General features: G+C 47.7%; 1 protein-coding gene across 1 annotated transcript in view; it reads right to left on the bottom strand.

Moving 5' to 3' along the window:
* The window catches only part of TTC6 (tetratricopeptide repeat domain 6), a 297795-nt gene that overhangs the window by 247430 nt on the left and 33007 nt on the right, over positions 1–17358 (bottom strand). The window lies entirely within an intron of this gene.

The raw sequence follows: 17358 nt of genomic DNA, 5'->3' as shown, positions 1-17358 counted from the left end.
GGCGGAATTTGCAAACTTATGTAAAATATTATTCTTATGATTTCTGATCCTTTAGATATTGAATAGGGTCATTGTGTTCTTGCATGAAGTAGGCACAGGAAGGCATTATGAAATGACAGGATCAAGTTTAGTGTTTCCACCTGGCTGCAAATAAACAGAACTGCTTCAGCCAGACTAGGCTTTAAAATTGGGGCGTTAGATTTAAAATTATAAACAGACTGAGCCTCTCCTAAAATCCCATTTATAGCACAAGAAGTGGTCTGGCCTGTTTAAAGTTTTCAGACTTCAAATTGATGATGAAATCATGAGAGCCTGGACAGGTTTAAAAAAAATAATAATATCTGCAGCCTACTGGTATCATCAACCTAAAATCAGTTTTACATTTCTGTAGTTTGTAAAATGTGTTTTGTGTCACAGTGAAAGAGGTTACAATTTTAGGGCCTAATTCAGAGATGTACGTTCATCCGATGATTAACGTGTATCTCCGATGTTGAGGGGTCTGCGCCTGCACAGGACCCATTATGACCCATTCTGTGTATGTGCATAATGGGTCCTGCGATCTCATTCGAGGACCCCTCCCAAGCTGCAGCATGATTGACATGCTGCGGCATTAGGGGGGCAGAGCGGGGGTGTGCCTAATCAGGAAACAGGGGCATGTCGCCCTCGTTTTCTGAGAGTGAAGAGGCCACAGGCTGCTTCAGTGGGCGCAGATTCCAGGACTCTGAAGTGACCAGCACCCAGTCAGGCTGAAGGAAGCTTCAGCTCCTGCAGCCTGACCAAAGGAGCAACTGGTTGCGATGGTGATCCCAGCCTGCAACGTGCATAGCAAGACTGCGGTGAATGGGTGCCACAAGCACCTGTCACCAGTTGTGCATCAGTGTGAAGGTCATTGCAAGAGAGGGAAAAGGTGATGGTATATTGAGTGCACTACTCTGCTACCTCCATGATACTCCATAAGTGAAGCATTTCCTTTACCAACATGAATGCCTTTAGGTACTATAGCATGAACAGCACCATCTTGGATTCATTGTGTTTGAGTGGCACAGTAGTACATGACAGAGCTGTAACTAGACTTTTCGGTGCCCTGTGCCAGAAAGAGCATTGGTGCCCCCCCATTTTTCAAATAGGGACATGACACACCCAAAAAAGGGGAATGGCCAGGGAAGAGATAGGGGAGGCCAGGAGATACTGGGGATGAAATAAGAGGAAGCTACAAGTGAGAATGATAATAAACAGAAAATTGACAGGCCTGGACAGTGCCCCTTGTCCTGCGGTGCCACGTGTCATGGCACAGCCCGCACTACCCTAGTTATAGCCCTGGTACACGACTGTGTACTACTCAGCTCCGTTGGTCAATCCCAGCTATACCTGCCTACATACAAAACCATCTAGTCCTTTGTATGCTCCATCTATGCTGCGTTATGTGTGATAGTGAGTACGGCTCTATAATATCTCTATCACTGTAATAAACCAAAGCTCTCAAGTGCCTGAGCATTTAGGTGCCTGACAATACATTATTTTTGCTGGTGTCTATTTATAAACTGTGTCCACCACAAAATAGTACAACAGGTTATTGGCCCAGGCACCTAATTACCCAGGCAGTTAAACAACACAGATACAAAACAACACTGTATATCAGAGGAGTCAGTCAGTGAAGCTTCACTATACAGTATATCAGTGCACAGTGTGAATACAGTAGATGCATCCATGATGAGTTTCACAAAGCTTTTAATCCAGGTGACAGTCGAAACCCAGATGATGTAGATAGAGCCATAGGAACTTTAGGCTTGAGCGCTGAAAAACATGTTTATTCTATCATACATAGGAAGATGTCAGCAGAAGACACATGGACAGCTCTGAAGGCGGTAAATAACAATAAAGGTCTTATGAGAAAAATGAATCTGAGGTGCATATTGTATAAGACTAAAGGCATGATTCAGACCCGTTCGCTAGCAAGCGATCGCTCGGAGCGAGCGATGTTTTGAGATGTGCGTATGCATCGTATTGCGTGTGCGTGAACCTGAACGAGCAATGGGAAAACAATCGCTAATCCAGCAGAGACTGCCCAGTTGAATGAGTGACAGGTCAAGCCGTTTATGGGTGGTAACAGGGGCAGGCCACTAGTAACGGGCGAGTGGAGGTGCGAAAGCAGGCGTGCTTATGAACTACAACGCCATTTCAGAGGTGTGCATAATTAAAAGACAGCTTCATAGTACACGTCACGTGGTGGGATTTCACTCTCAAATGCGCGCAGTGCTTGCGGCAGGTTATAGTCAACCTTAAGCGCTGCAATCACATCCGATGGTGCTCGATGTACCAATGGTTTAAAGCACTTCCTGGAGATGATGTGCGCAAGTGGGCGTCTTAAGACAGGCTGGTGGGAGTCTACATACACAAAGTGATTGCTCACCAAGACATAGTGGGCGTGCTTATGACTTGGCCTGCGAACGCCTGCCTTGACTTCACTTAGCCGAATTTCCATATGCTGGAAGCGAGTGATCACATCTAGCGAACGGGTCTGAATCAGGCCCTAAGTTGGGTAAATGCACAAGTATGAGTGACTGCATTGACAAAATAATATCCATATCTCATCAATTAACATCTGTAGAAGTCCAAGTTGAAGACTAGATCGCCATAGTGATGCTACAGAACTTAACATCTGAATTTGATTTCCTAGTTGGAGCATTAGGAGTTAATACAGCCAAACTATCAACAAAGGGCCTGATTCATTACGGATTGCAACTGCGATTGCAGCTGCAATTACGCACGCAGACCCACTGCAAAAATATGGTAATGTTTGTGTCACAAGCGGATCGGGTACTTGCGGGAATGAACCCGGGGTGGATCCAGGAGAGGTTATGAGGACAGACGTTGGCACTGAAAGGACACTGGTCTGAGAGGAGTGTTGCTCATGGATGACCCACTAGCGGAGGAGTGATACTGGCGGAGGTGTATACCCAGAATGGAGCGTGGATACACACAACAGGTAACTGGGTAGTCAAAGAGGATCACCGTCTATCAGAATGTAGAAGCAAGGCTCCCTCTAGGGGGTGGTAGCAGAGAGTAGCACTGCTGGTCCACAGCCTGACTAGGAGACTGGAACCTGGAACAGTGGATATATGAAACACAGCAGAGACAGGATACTTGCAAGTAGCTCAGAGATCTAGCACCCAGCTAGGCTGGGAATAACGTTGCACTGGCAATGAAAGGACTGCAATTCAGCCCTTAAATAGCCGGTGAAAGTGCAGGATTGGTTGCTAGGACTCCCGGAATGCTCTGCCTGGATTGGTCAAGAAGAGTCACCTGACCAAATCCAAGATGGCAGTGCCCATGTCACACTGCAGTGCTGCCAGAGTGTGCTATGCTCACACCAGGAACCAGGACACTATACCTTCAGACCCGTGTAGCATGCATCGCAGACCTCCATATGCCCGCACCCCCATCAGAGGGACCCCGCTAGAGCATCCGGACAGGTAAGTGCCGTTGACTCTGACCCCTCACAACCCTGTTTGTGACAGTTTGCAATCGATATGCCATCGCAGCACAACATAAGGATGCCCACTTCCCCTTACTCACATCCGTAATACCTTGTAAGTCTGCAAAACCATCAACGAGTACCAACGGAGCCTCATACTCAATTGCACAAGGGCAGACCTTACTCATAAATTGGTAACCTCATTGCACGCAGTGAGATCCCAAGCTGCGTATGCCATCGCAGTCACTACTTTATGAATGCCCCTGTAATGGCATTCAAACGCACTGACACGCCTGCGTTTCGCCAACCCCCCGCTGCCCCCCGTCAACACTTCCTGTCAATCACTCTGGGATGGGTCTGAATGGTCACGGCGATCGCAGTACGATCGTAGCGAGACCTTTGTGCATGCGCACTGCAATGCATGCGCAGTATGCAACCATCGCCCATCTGCGTGCATAATCGCAGTTGCAATCCGTAATGAATCAGGCCCAGAGATGGTTGAGACAAAGCTGTTGCAGTTCCATGACTGTGTATCAGTTAAATTTAGTGCTGAAAATACTGCATTACACACTAAGGAAGCAAAGCCCAAAAAATTCAAGTGGAAGCGTTACATATGACATAAGACCATATAAAAAGTATTTGAATGCAAACTGAAAAATGTGGATGCTACACAAAAAAAGAAGTGTAACAGTAAAGATGTGAGCTTTAAGTGCCACAGACAGTCACAGAAGAGATTGTTGGTATATTGACTTCGGTGCTACAAGACATTTCAGTTGCAATCAAGAGTGGCTCATTACATCAAACAGGTGTGATCCTATAACAATTAAAGGAATAGAAGATAAAGGGCCTGATTCAGCAAGGAACGCAAGTGTGCGCGTGCACATACTCGGCCGCTGCATGTATATGCTAACCAATGCATATGCACGGCAACCGCAGCATAAGATGCAGATGCCCAGCACTACACAATGCCGTCCACTTCCCTTTACTCAAAGCCTGAGTAGTCTGCAAGACAGCGGAAACATCGGTAACATCGAGAACCATTGGAACCATACGCACAATAGAGGCTGACCTGATGTTGTGTAGGATTTTGGCCACTTCCTGCGTGCATCGAGTCATCTGGCAGTGTATGCTGCCGCACTGCCTTCATTATGTACGCCTCTATAACGGCGTCTCAACAGACAGGCACGCCTACATTTGCATGGAGTACCCTCCGTCACCACCCAGAAACGGCACTGCCTGTCAATCATACGCATGCGCAGTGGAAAACCATCGGCCGAGTGCGTGCATTCCTTGCTGAATCAGGCCCAAAGTACTTACAGCTACAAAAGTTGGGACAGTTATAGCTTACCTGAAAATAAGGGGTAAAACCAGTCACAGAAATTCAAAATGTATTATATGTACGAGATATGAGATAAAACCTAATAGCCATAAGTATACCAGAGCAAAGAGGGTATAAAGGGCCTCATGTAGCAAAGATCGCTGATGCCATCACGGCTGCAATCACGCATGCAGGTCTGCTGCGAAGGTATGCTAATGCATGTAATCGCAAAACGCTCGCATGGACAACATACAGACACCTATTTTCCCTCTCTCACATCGGTAATACCTTGCATACCTCCTCAAACATCGGAAACATTGAGTACCATCAACCCCTCATGCAGAATTACAGCAGCCCTGACCTTACCTCTAAATTGCTAACCTCATTGCACGCATTGAGTACTCAAGCTGCGTATGCAAACGCAGAGGCTAATTTATGCACGCCTATGCAACGGCATTCAAACGGACAGGCACGCCTGCGTTTTCTCAACCACCCCCTCGCCACCACCCCCAAACGCTCACTGCCTGTCAATCATTCTACGATGGCTCTACATGACCTCTGTGATCGCAGTGCAATCGTAGTGGTGCCTTCACACAAGTGCACTGTGATGCATGCGCAGTATCCAACCATCGGCCGATTGCGTACGCTTTAGCAATAGCAATCCTTGCTGAATGAGGCCCAAAGTCCAGTTCGCAGAAAGAAAGTGTGTTGTACGGTACAGAAGAGGGACTGTAATAGCAACAGGTACCAGGTGCCAACAACTGTATGTCTTTAATAAAGAGGAGTGTTATGTGATAATGGCTTCTGACTCATAATCTATGGAAATCTAGCACAAAAGGTTAGGTCATCTTGAATATGACAGCGTTCAGAAACTACTATACTGGATGGTTACAGGAATATCTCTGAAACACACTGAAAGAACAATGTGTGAAAACTGTATAATAGGCAAGCAAAGCCATTGTTCTTTTCCAAAATCAGCAAGCAGAGCTGAGCCACCCCTGGAATTAGTGAAAACAGATGTGTGTGGTCCAATGGAAGCAAACTCGATAAGTGAATATAGATACTTCATAACATTCATTGATGATTTCACCAGAATGACACACATTTATTTAATCAAAGAAAAGAGTAAAGTGATGAGCAAAACTGCAGACTACAAGAAATCATTAGAAACTCAAACTGGTCACACATTAAAGGTCTTGAGGTCTGACAATGGAGGAGAATATCAAATCAGAGATGTCAAAATTTTTCTAAAGCATGGTATTGAACATCAACTGACTGTTACCTAAACGCCAGAACAGAATGGTGAAAATGAGCGTGCAAGCCGACTATAGTGGAAAAAGCTCAATTTATGCTAATAGATGCTGGCCTGTGCAAGTGGTTTTGGGAAGTAGTATCTACAACAGTGTATCTAAAGAATTGTGCTCCCATAGTTGCCCTAAAAGATAAGACACCAATAGAGCTGTGATCTGATAGAAAGCCAAGCATCAATCATCTCAGAGTCTTTGGGTGCATTGCATAGTGTATATAGGGCTGGATTAAGGGCCTCATTGGCCTGGGACTGAAAATGATCAATGGACTATTGTGAGAAGCTGAGTGTGACCAGTGCTCTGTGGGTGCGGCCAGTGCCATGTGAACATGTACACCCCCACCATCAGCTCCAATGTTTCCCAAAATGTGTAAAAAGTGAAAATAGAAATACAATTTCAATACTTATGATTTATGGCACGTTGTATGGCCAGCTGGTAGTTGGTCAGCATCATGCTGTCCTGATGAAAGGCTTATTTTTATATGGAGGCATGGAGCCATAGCTCCATCTGCCCCATTGTTAATCTGGCTCTGGCTGTATGTACATATCCCCATGGAGAAAATAGACAGGCTGGATCCAAAATCAATGAAGTGCATCATGCTTAGATATTGCAAACAGGGTAAAGGATACAGACTGGCATCCAAAAAAGGAGGAAGCTCATATAATCAAGAGATGTTATATTTCAAGAACCAGCACTACTTCAAACAAAGCAGGAATTTGCAGAACAAGTAAGTGATATTGTACATGTCAGCAACTGGCGTTATGTCTGAACCAGAAACTACCAGCATGAACATCCAACCACAGAAAAGCTTCGGCAATGCCAAATAGTGGAAAACCACATAGAAGATATTATTATGAGTGAGGAAATATTGCATTCTTTGAACTGTTGCTGTGGTCCATAAAGCAAGTATGCTACTGCGCTGCCTCCATGATGCTCCATAAGTGAAGAATCTCCTTTACCAAGATGGCCGCTGTTAAGTGCTATGCGCATGCACGGTGCTACTGTGCATCCGGAAAGTATTTACAATGCTTCACTTTTTCCACATTTTGTTATGTTACAGCCTTATTCCAAAATGGAATAAATTCATTTTTGTCCTCAATATTCTACACACAATACCCCATAATGACAATGTGTAAAAAGTTTTTTTTCAGATTTTTGCAAATTTAATAAAAAAAAACACTAAGAAATCACACGTACAAAAGTATTCACAGCCTTTGCCATGAAGCTCAAAATTGAGTTCAGGTGCATCATGTTTCCACTCATCATCCTTAAGATGTTTTTACAGCTTCATTGGAGTCAACCTGTCGTAAATTCAGTTGATTGGCCATGATTTTGAAAGGCATACACCTGTCTATATAAGGTCCCACACTTGATAGTGCATGTCAGAGCACAAACCAAGCATGAAGTCCAAGGAATTGTCTGTAGACCTCTGAGACAGGATTGTCTCGAGGCATAAATCTGGGGAAGGGTACAGAAAAATATCTGCTACTTTGAAAGTCCCAATGAGCACCTTGGCCTCCATCATCTGTAAATGGAAGAAGTTCGGAACCACCAGTACTCTTCCTAGAGTTGGCCGGCCATCTAAACTGAGCGATCGGGGGAGAAGGGCCCTAGTCAGGGAGGTGACCATGAACCCGATGGTCACTCTGTCAGAGCTACAGCATTCATCTGTGGAGAGAGGAGAACCTTCCAGAAGGACAACCATCTCTGCAACAATCCACCAATCAGGCCTGTATATTAGAGTGGCCAGACAGAAGCCACTCTTTTGTAAAAAGCACATGGTAGCCCACCTGGAGTTTGCCAAAATGCACCTGAAGGACTCTCTGGACTGATGAGACAAAGATTGAACTCTTTGGCATGAATGCCAGGCGTTATGTTTGGAGCAAACTAGGCACCACTCATCCCAAGGCCAATACCATCCCTACAGTGAAGCATGGTGGTGGCAGCATCATGCTGTGGGGATGTTTTTCAGCGGCAGTAACTGGGAGACAAGTCAGGATAGAAGGAAAGATGAATGCAACAATGTACAAAGACATCCTGGATGAAAACCTGCTCCAGAGCGCTCTTGACCTCAGACTGGGACGATGGTTCATCTTTCAGCTGGACAACAACCCTAAGCACACAGCCAAGATATCAAAGGAGTGGCTTCAGGATGGGATGTAGTCTGGAAGCCAACTGTCTAAATGCCGACCGTCGGCTTCCAGACTCTCTAATACCGGCGTTGTACTAATGATAGGCGTCGAAAACTCGACGCCTGTCACTATTCATACGACTGAAGACCGACGCCCGGCATACCAAACAAAGGTAAGCCGGGCGAGGACAGCCACGGGGGAGGGTTATCTTTAGGGTTCCTGGGGGGGGACTTAGGGTTAGGCACCCCCGGGAGTTTAGGGTTAGGCTAGGAGAAGGGAAGGTTAGGGTTAGGCACCCCCCCGGGAGACTTAGGTTTAGGTGACGGGGAAGGCGTGGTTAGGTTTAGGCATTTAGGGGGAGGTTAGGGTTAGGCACCCCTAAGGGAGGGTTAGAGTTAGGGGGTAGAATTAGGTTAGCGATACTTACCTTTTGACGATTGGGATCTTCACCCTTGCTGGGCTGCCGTTGTCGGAATTTGAACCGCCGACCATGCGGCTGGCGGTAATACCTACTACACCCTTCAGGACAACTCTGTGATTGTCCTTGAGTGGCCCAGCCAGAGCCCAGACTTGAATCCAATTGAACATCTCTGGAGAGATCTAAAAATGGCTGTGCACCGACGCTTCCCATCCAACCTGATTGAGCTTGAGAGGTGCTGCAAAGAGGAATGGGCGAAACTGCCCAAAGATAGGTGTGCCAAGCTTGTGGCATCATATTCAAAAAGACTTGAGGCTGTAATTGCTGCCAAAGGTGCATCAACAAAGTACTGAGCAAAGGTTGTGATTACTTATGTACGTGTGATTTCTTCGTTTTTTTTTTTTTTTATTAATTTTGCAATAATCGCAAAAAAAATTTTTACACGTTGTCATTATGGGGTATTGTATGTAGAATTTTGAGGACAAAAATTAATTTATTCCATTCTGGAATAAGGCTGTAACATAACAAAATGTGGAAAAAGGGACGCACTGTGAATACTTTCCGGATGCACTGTATCTTGGATTCATTGTGCTTGAGCGCTACAATAGTACAGTACATGTCTGTGTATTACTAAGCTTGTGGCGGGGGACCTGCTAAAGTCCAGCTACAGTATACCTGCCTCTGTATACTTCGCTCCACTACGCTGCCTGTATGTGTGGCAGAGACTACAGCTCCACACTATTTCTTGCTGTGCAATAAACCAAAGCTCCTGGTTAAGAGAGGAGAGGGCCCATGTGCAGACTCAGGGGTCGATTCAGACCCGGGCGCTAAGCCACGAACGCACGCATCCAAAAGGGGCCGGGTATGCAAATTCCGCGATCGCACTGTTTGGTGTAAGGACGTCCTCTATGTCTTAGAGAGCGACGGCAGAGTGAACGCACGCCGGTATAAAGATGCTCACTTTTCTTTCTTAGCACAAGTCATTTATAGGTTGTGTGTGATTAATCCGAACCATCGAGAGCCATCAGAGCTGCACACAGCGCTTGAGGTAGACCTTACCCCACCGCAAGCACTGCGATCACTGCAGGCTGAAATACAACCAAGTGACGTGTACAATGACACTTCCATGTTAATTATGCACGCCCATAAAACTCTGTTTTGACGCCCAGACACGCCTGAGTTCACAGCACCACTCCCCCGTTCACAAGCACCTTCCCCTGTTACCACCCACAAATGGCACTGTCACTCAAAGTAGCGCTCAGTCTTTATGCTAAGAGCACACGATTCACGATCACAGTGACTGGTTCACGCACGCGCACTGCGATGCATACGCGTGCGTAGACAGGCGACAATTGCCCATAGCGTCCAGGTCTGAATCGGGCCCTCAGTTCCGGCCCCCTCCTTTTTGGCAGCAAAGTGGATCTTGGCTTGGTGCCAGAATCTACTGCACATGCGCAGGTCTCCTGGAAAATGGCGTCCGCACCTTATTCCCGGGAATATCTCTACTGCGCATGCGCAAGTCACTTTTTTGCGCCACCATTTTCCCTGTGATTTTCGATGCTCTGCAGTGCCTGCTCAGCGCCGGAGACTGCAGAGAGGTAAGTAAAACTATACATGGGTGCAGGCTGTGTGGTGTGGGCACCCTGGACCCAGGGGCCCGTGTGCACCACACACCTTGCACCCATTGTAGATACAACATTGCGACAACGGCATCCTGACAGTCAGAATCCAGACTGATTTCTATATATATTGTAACCCATACCCTAACCCTCCTGTCCTGCAGCCTAACCCTAACCCTCTCTTCCCGCAGCCTAAAGCCTAACCCAACCCCCCCCCCCTCCCCGGTAGCCTAATCCTTCCGCCTCCGCAGCCTAACCCCACCCCACAGCCTATCCCTATTCTCCTTCTATACATTCTCTCTAGGGGTCCGGCGTTATTTCAAACCGATCACGTAAAAAGGGCTGATGAGTTCCCCTAGAGAGGACGTATAGAGGGAGGATAGGGGGGTTCAAATCCAGATGCCGGAAGACCGGCACCAGTGAAGATCCTGACAGCAGCTAAGGTAAGTACTAACTAACCTAACCCCCCTAACCCTAACCCTCCATTAGGGGTGCCTAACCCTAACCTCTCCCCCAAGTGCCTAATCCTAACCCCCCATGTAAGTGCCTAAACCTACCCCCCCTTCCCTTCAGCCTAAACCTAAGTCTCCCGGGGGGTGCCTAACCCAACTTCCCAACCAGGGGTGCCTACCCCTAACCCCCCCCTACCCCTAGCTTAACCCTCCCATGGGGTTGCCTAACCCTAAGGCCCCCCGGGAGCCCTAAAACATAACCCTCCCCCCGCACGGCTGTCCGCGCCCGGTGCCCGGCTTACCTTCGTTCGGTATGCCGGGCGTTGGGCTCCCGGCGTAGGTCTAATGATAGGTGTCAGGATTTCGATGCCTGTCATTAGTACCTTGCTGGGATTAGACAGTCGGGAAGCCGGCAGTCGGCATTTTGACCGTCGGCTTCCTGACTGCATCCCATACAATACAAGTACAAAGCAGGACAAGGACATGGATAATATATATTGCTTCATTGGTGACCATAACACCCAAAGAAGCAACAGAGCATAAGCAGTCGGGATGCCGATGGTCAGCCGACTGCATACCCTTTTTACCTCCAGATCTATCTTTCCTCTCCTGACCTCTCCCCCTCTCTCCTCACTTGTATCTCCAACTGCCTCTCTGCTATCTCTTCCTGGATGTCCCAGCACTTTCTTAAACTAAATTTGTCTAAGACTGAGCTGATCATCTTCCCACCCTCCCGAATAACCTCACTTCCCACCAGGCCGTAGCAAGTGCTCCTGGTGCCCGATGCAGGCTACACCCCCTCTGCATGACCTCACATGGAGGGGGCATGGTCTCTACACGGCTACGTGAGCAGGTGATTACAGCAATGCCCAGAGCATGCTCAGGATGCTCCGAGGTGCTGTAAGGGCAGAGTTGTGACCATCTAGAGCGTCCTAAGGACACTCCAGGTGGCACTGCTGCAGAGATTCTGGCAGCGGGGTGCTGTTACAAGCACCCTGCTAGCCAGTTGCCAGGTGCCACCCACAGAGCGCTGCACGCTGTACAGCCGCACCACTCGCACACCCCTAGTTACGGCCCTGCTTCCCACAATTTCTTTATCAATTGATGGCACAACTATCTCCTCTAGCCCCAAAGTGCGCTGTCTTGGAGTTATCCTGGACCTTACCCTCTCCTTCAAACCACACATTCAGCACCACTCAAAGTCCTGCCATTTCCATCTCAAAAATAATTCCAAGATAAGACCCTTTCTCACCCAGGATGCTACTAAAACCCTTATCCGCTCACTCATCATCTTCAGATTTGACTACTGTGACACCCTCCTATCTGGCCTCCCTTGTCTGCCGTCTCTTGTAAGGTCTTCTTGATGACAGTGTTATTAGGGGTAGGAGGGATGGTGTATGCAGCCAGCTATCCTCAGTCCTCAGCCCCTCATCACCTTCCTCAAATTCAGCCTCTCATTACCATCCTCAGCCCAGAAGCCCCCCATCACCTTTCTTCATCCCCTGCCCCTAAAACCTTCCTCTGCCCCCAGCCCCTATAACTTTCCTTTGCTCCCAGCCCGTAACACCTTCCTCTGCCCCAAGCCCCCTTCATCTTCCTTTGCCCCCTTCACCTTCCTCCATCCCCTATCAACTTCTTCTGTCCCCAGCCCCTATCACCTTCCTCCAGCCCCTATCACCTTCTGTCCCAGCCCCCTTCACCCTCTGCCACCAGCCCCTATCAACTTCCCCCTTCACCTTCTTCTGTCCCCAGCACGTATTATCTTCCTCTGCCCCCAGCCCCGATTCCTCTATTATCCCCTAAACTCCTCCTCCTCAAGGTTGTTGCTAGATCAAAGTTCCCTCACCAGCGCAGTGGCGCAGCCTGCCTGAAGGCAGGGAAGATGTGCGGCGACGTGACCTATGATGTCACGCTGCCGCATTTTTCACTTAAAGGTCATGCCCGGATCACAGCTGAGCCACCTAGAAGAGCCCAGCACTGCCCGGGCCAGGCTACAAGGGAGGCGGAGCTAGGGCTGGGCGGCGGCTATGTGTTCCGGCGACCGCGGCCCCGTTTTGTGCCTGTCTGATCCTTGGGGCCCCTCTGGACCTCGAGGCCCGGTACGGGTGTACCCTTAGTCCCCCCCTGTCGCAGGGCCTGTGTATACATAATTGTGGCCTATTCAGAGGTAAGTGTACTCAAAGATCCAGAAATCTCATACATGTATTTTGCACCCAGGATAAGGCTGGCACAAATGGTGCTGATAGTGACGATGGTTGCTCTCACAAGCCAACTGAATGTGGGCAGAAATGATATGCATATAAATATATGTGTGACACCCTGGTAAAACATGGTACCACGAAGAAGTCTCAGATAATATCGAGGATAGGTTCTTGGTTTTTATACAGAGAGGTAAGGGCTAACGTGAGACAAACAAGTAAATAAGATAAGATCATGCAATGTCAATAGATAATAGTTTTACAATAAATTTATAAGTGAGGCACACGGTGAACAAGATAACACTTTCGTAGTAAAAGTTACAAGTTCAATTACAATAACAGACACAGTTACAGTTCACATGAGAAAAACAACAATTCAGGTTTTATTATTCAGGAACACAGCTCCCTCGCAATCGGTAGGGATTCCTCTCCTCCTGTTGATTTTAAGAGGTTAATGCATGCAATACTTTCCCTACCACAGATTAACTTAAACACTGTAACTAAAAAGTAAGACAATAACTAACAGTCCTTAAATTAGTCTCTTAGTTTGCGGATTATTTTCCTAAACTTTAATGGCCAGAAGCTATTAGTTCATGAATTAATACTGTATTAAATATTCCTGAGTGTACACTGCGTTGCCCGGGTTATTAGCTGGAAGGTCTGACTGTATCCTGCTGACGCAGAAATAGCTTCATTTTTTTTTCTTAAAGCTTTGATCTTTTTATCCAACTCTGCATCCTTCTGCTCTTTCATCCTCATTTCTTCATCAGACAGTTTGACCGTTTGCTCTCCATCCCCCATTGAAAAATATTCAGATTCCACACAATGATACTCTCTGCCTGCCATTTTGTAGCTTGATCTTGTTGTATATGTCCCTACAGTATATATGCGCAGCAGCCTCCTCCTCACAGTGCTGCTGCTGCCCCCAACAACAACACAACATGAGGTACTCCCAGGTTCTGGGGTACCACATGAGCCTTGGTGAATGGAGCGTGGTCTAATCGTGGGAGGCGTGGCCACGCCCCCTTTGTGAAAAAAAAAAACATTCTTACAGCGCTGGGGAGGGGGCCCTGTGAGCATAACCAGTGGGGGGCACGATCATTGTGATCGCTCCCCCCACAGGCTTACGAGACTACTGCGGCTGCTACTTAGCAGCCGCGAGCAGTCTCCCAGTGCAGCCCAGCACACATCAGCTTGCTGGGCTGCTGTGATGTAAGGGGGAAGGGGGACAGCGCCCGACCCCTCCAGCAATCCTGCGTCTGGGAAATTAGTACCCACTCCCCCCCTCTCGGCGCCCCTGTATGGGAGTTCATAAGTCTTCCAAACTAGATCCTTCACAGATTCTCCAGTTACCCTGAGGGGTAGATGTATTATAGCAGCACTGACTGTGCCGCTATAGCTCTTCTGCGTTGCCTCTTTACCGAGATGAAGTAGGAAGCAGTACCAATGAGATGTATTAACATCTCGTCTGCCAGAGTGGGAGAGTGAAAACTCCACCCTCCGGTGATCCCTGCCAGACCCCACAGCACGTCAGCTTAGTGCTGATGTACTGTGTCTACCTTCCCGGCCGGCTCCACTGGGCATGCGCGAGATCTCGCAAGCAACACAAGTTCTCCAGTGCACAGCCCAGAGCCCAGCAGCCGTCGCAGCCAGGGACAGTGCTGTGTATGTGGCAGCAACAGCTGCAGCTGTAGGAACAGTCAGTGCCACTGACCATTTATACATTGGCTGGCACATCGATAACAAAACACCGATAATGACAGGGACACCCAGGGCCATAGAGATCCAGCCTAAGCCCAGGGGAAGAGGACGTGGACTAACTGCAGGAGCCATGTCCATGCCCCCTTAGGGGAAAAAAATTTTGTTGCTGCGCTGCGAAGCATGCTGTGAGCCCTTCAGCCCAGTGCAAATCCGGAGGGGGGGGCGCGATCAGTGTGATTGCTCCCCCCACAGGTAGAGGACAGCAGTGAGCAGTCTTCCATTGCAGCCCAGCATACAGCAGCGTGTGCTGGACTGCTAACATGTAAGGGGAGGTGGCGGAAGATCCGGGCCCCTCCAGCAAGCCTGGGTAATTAGTACCTACCTATCGCTCCCCTCTCGACACCCCTGGGGGCGCCCCTGTCATTTAACACATAACCCCTCATTAATACATAGGGGAAAGTGGTATCTGCAGCACATAATGGTAAGGGGTCTATTTATCAAGTAGTGAAAGGTGTGGAGAAGTGAACCAGTGGAGAAGTTGCCCATAGCAACCAATCAGCTTTGAAGTAGCATTTATCAAGTACAGTCTATAAAATAATAGGTAGGAGCTGATTGGTTGCTATGGGCAACTTCACAACTGGTCCACTTTTTTACACTTTTCACTGCTTGATAAATAGATCCCTAACCCTATAAATAGAACACCATAATGGAGCATCATACATCTACCCCTGAGTTCTAGAGTCACCCTCTTGGAATTTGCCATTCTCAGTGACATAGTATCAGGTTTACCTGATCACAGCCCTAGTCAGGAGAGCAACCACTCATACTCAATGATGGCAGTAGGATCTGAGCTTTGGAGGCTCCAGTGGTGCCTCTATGATGTCACTAACAATGCGATTCTACAATGATTCTGTATCTCTTAGAATCTGTTTTGTTCTGTAATTATGAGCAACATCTCCAGTATGTGTGCCAAAAGCAATGTAGCATGGCTAAAATAATGGGTGTGGGATGGTGAAAATTAGTACCTAAAGATTGCAGCACCGCACATTGGGCCTGATTCAGAGCCACTCGTAAGCGGCCGCTCGTTCGTTCCGAGCGATGTTTGCACAACTGCGCATGCGTACGGATCGTAATACGCATGCGCGAACCAGTCAGTGCGGCCAAAAATCGTTTGTTCGCTAAATAGCGAATGCCTGCTATTTTGAGTGACAGGAGGAGGCGTATGTGGGTGGTAACAGGGGAAGGTGCTTGAAAACGGGGAGTGGAGATCCGAACGCAGGCGTGCTTAAAGGTCAAAATGGGCGTTTTATGGGTGTGCATAATTAATACAGCAGCGTCATTGACCACGTCACTGGGTTATTTTATAGTCAGAACTGCTCGCAAGATTGTGGTAGGAAAAAACAACCACAAGAATAGCGAGCAGTTCATACGCTGGTCGATGTACTCGATTAATCTAATAAATAGCGGACATGACGTAGGATGCGAGCAGCCAGGGGGCGTAGTTTTCAAAAAAACGACCGCAAGTTTTGTTCGCTCGTTCAGACCTAGAGGCGTGAACAGACCGCAAAGAGCGAACAGTTCATTTGAATAGCCACCCCTTTTTTCTGAACGAGCGAGCGCAAATAGCGTCCGGCTCTGAATCAGGCCCATTGTTGCCCCGCTCTTTTGAGACATATATTGATAAAATATGGAACATATGTCAGTGTACCCTTCTAACACAATTGTGTGCATTGTCTGCGCACCTACAAAATGGGGATGACACACTCCCCGTGTTGTACAACAGTCCTGGTTTCTGCCTCCTAAATGCCGCAGCTTGTCAGTTATGCTGCAGCTATGGAGGGCCTGCGAACGGTCATGCTCTGCACATGCGCAGATAGACAAAAATCGGATTTGGACATAAGCCATCAGGTTTGTGTACATCAGACCCAATAAGCGCTTTGTTCTACCACAATCTCATTTCTTATCCCTTTATCAGTTCTAGGGTAGAGCCAGGTGGTACAAAGGCTTCTTCTCACTTGTTAGATGCACCAGTACTTGTTTCTCACAATGTTCTACTGTGGTTGTGGAGTGCAGAGGGTGCTGCTGGAGTAGCTGATCATTTCAGACACATCCTTTTGGTTCAGAATAACCTAGGGATGGCGATTGGAGAGTTAATCATCTGTGCTTAACATCGATGGCAGGAACCCATCTACAGGAAACCATCAATGGGCATCTCTGCTGTGTGACATGGCAGGTCAATCAAGAAAAGGGGGCACAAACTGAGCAGCGAGATGGAGGGCGTGGATAAGTGCAGGACCCCTGCTCTGGGGAGAGAATAAAAAAACATTGCTGCCTCTGTGGCAAAGCTGATTGTGCTTCATTTATTGGGGCTTTATGATCTGTGTCTCTCTACATTTCCTAGTTTTAAGCCTCGCAACCATTTATACCAAAGTAGCAGAACATAACCCTTTGCACACGGACGTGGTAAGGAGAAAGCTGTGGGGTGTTTCTAAATTAATGACTATTTGACAACCTAAGCGCCATATACATTATGTTAATTATTAGAGTCCGGGCAGACCCCGACAATTAACATTCTAACTCGCGCCGAATGCAGGAGCAATGCAACAATCCGAAAATCTGCGGTCTCCTGGAATGACGGCTTGGCAGTGCTAGTGCGCCTGCGTGAACTAGAGTTGCCCGATATTATGTGATATATTACTAAGAGGTTGTATCGGGTGATATTTGCTAGAGACCCATGG

The sequence above is a fragment of the Taudactylus pleione genome, unplaced genomic scaffold (genome assembly GCF_031769625.1).
Source record: "Taudactylus pleione unplaced genomic scaffold, aTauple2 ptg000113l, whole genome shotgun sequence".
NCBI classification, from domain to species: Eukaryota; Metazoa; Chordata; class Amphibia; order Anura; family Myobatrachidae; genus Taudactylus; species Taudactylus pleione.
This window is presented reverse-complemented; position numbering and strand designations above follow the sequence as displayed.